Source organism: Pteropus vampyrus, unplaced genomic scaffold, assembly GCF_000151845.1.
Source record: "Pteropus vampyrus isolate Shadow unplaced genomic scaffold, Pvam_2.0 Scaffold19, whole genome shotgun sequence".
NCBI lineage: Eukaryota > Metazoa > Chordata > Mammalia > Chiroptera > Pteropodidae > Pteropus > Pteropus vampyrus.
Genome location: NW_011888800.1, coordinates 14,677,828 through 14,679,995, shown reverse-complemented (window position 1 = coordinate 14,679,995; position 2,168 = coordinate 14,677,828). Strand labels below are relative to the sequence as shown.

Sequence of the window (2,168 nt, the reverse complement as noted above, 5' to 3'; positions counted from 1 at the left end):
TAAATTTTTTAAGACAGGTTTTTAGAATCAGTTATCTGGTAGATTCTCTTTAGAAAAAAATTGTTTAAAAATGTGTTAGAGGAAACTGAAAGTTATTTCAGTGTTGCAGAAACCCACCATTATTGAGCACCTACTATGTACCAGGTTTGTTTCTAGTTGCTTTTGATAAATTATTTCATCTCATTAGCTCCATCTCTCTTTTCTACCTGATATAACTAAGACTCAGAGAGGCTAGGTAACCAGCTCAAACTCCTGTCATTTCTAAGTGTTAGATTTTGTCTGTGCCTTTTCTACTCTGTCACGCTTAGGAAAGTGGAATTCTCATTGATCATTTACTTTTAGGAGTCCATTGAAATTCTCAAAGTACAATTAATGATACTACATTTGTAAAGTATGAATGTATTTCTCTCAAGAGGAATTTATTTCTCTACAATAGTAGTTCTCAAATTTTAGTGTCAGAAGAATCACCTGGCAAACATTTAAAATGCATATCCTCCAGTCCTGCTCCCAGAGATTTTCATTTGGTAGATTGGGGGTGGCAGGGCTGTGGCATCTTATCTTAATTAGTGTCCTGTGATTCTGGTGTTCATGGTTCTCAGATCACAGTTTGAAGTGAAAGTATAAAAATGTCATTTTCATGCTACATGTACGGCAGCTGATAAGATATCAGCATTTCTCTTCTCAAAATAGATACAAATGTCAGAGGGAATTTTTCTGACACCAATTAAGAAATCTAGTTTTTGGCGTATAGGGTAACTTAACTGTTATAGTATATAAATAACAGTATCTACAGTAAACTTTTTATGTCCCAAGCCAAGTGGAAAAAAGAGGACATCTTTTGTTTGAAATGTTTCAGGTGTTGCCTACAAAGGTCTTTTAAATTTCTTGTCAATCATGTGTTGTGTCATTATCATTGAATATTTTTGTTATATACATGTGATTTATTTCCACAACTAATTTATCTCAAAATTAAATCAAAAGAATATGCAAATTTTTGCCTCAATGTATTATAAATCCTTAGCTGAAGATGAATAAAAATTTTCCTAAAAATTATTAAACATTGGAATACTATGTTATGTGATTGAAGGCAGAGAAAACGTTCTAAAAAGGGAGAAGAGAAATGAAAGAGTATTGAGAGTAAAGCATTTTTGTGAAATGATTTTAGGTATCCTGCCCATACTTTAGTAGCTTCCTGCTTCACCATCAGTCAATGTGAGCTAATAAAACATCCATCATTTTTTATTATTATGCCTCTCAGCTTCATGATTTGCAGAGATTATCTCAGTATTTTTGAGAAATAAGATATGATCTATTTAGTATTGTGTTCAAAACAGTAATTATATACAATAATGTTATTGGCTTAATTTAAAAGTTATATTGAATTGATTGGTTCCATATAAGTTCAGCAACTTCGGTTATATGACTCAAGGGAGGTTATCAGTTACAATACGAGAAAAACTTTGTGCTCATTAAGGCTTTTTCTCATGAAATTTTCTAAGAACTAAAATTTGTAAGCCCTTCAAAATAACAGCTTCAACATTCTGTATTTTAATTACGTCAGGAAGAATGAGTCAGTCCTTCAGAATTGTCAAAATTTGATCGAAAAGTACCAGAAAAATATGTTGTTAAAGAAGAACATTTTTTAATGTATTTTTGTCTGTAATTTTATAAATGTGTGTATATAATTAATATTCATTCACAAATGTTTCTTTCAATATTAGCTGGGAGCTTTCAATTGTAGAATCACATATACCATAGAAGTTAGCATATTAACTTTTATAAAACATTAAGAATTGTAATATGTTTAATTTTTAAGAAAAAGGTCACATCTGTTGAATATTCTACCTTCTTTATTGTTACCTATGGGTTCTGATCTCTACCCCTTACTCTGTGACCTTAAGCAATTCACTTAACCTCTCTGTGTCTCAGTCACCTCATTTGTAAAATGAGTATAGTAATACCTCCTGGATTGTGGTGATTCATAAGATAAATGAAAGGTGCTTATTTTTATTATTACTGGCATGTAAATAGTTATCTCTGGGAGCATGTATTAGAAGATACTGGAGACTGCAGAATAGAGCTAACTTTTCCCATCGCCATAGTTTCTGTCAGCCATGGAAGTAGCAGAAAGCATTAATTGTTGTTTAATTGGTTGTGATTTTTTTTTT

The 2,168-nt window shown here is 31.4% G+C and overlaps 1 protein-coding gene across 5 annotated transcripts in view; it reads left to right on the top strand.

Moving 5' to 3' along the window:
* DMXL2 (Dmx like 2) overlaps positions 1 to 2,168 on the top strand; it is a 117,394-nt gene that overhangs the window by 82,936 nt on the left and 32,290 nt on the right. The window lies entirely within an intron of this gene.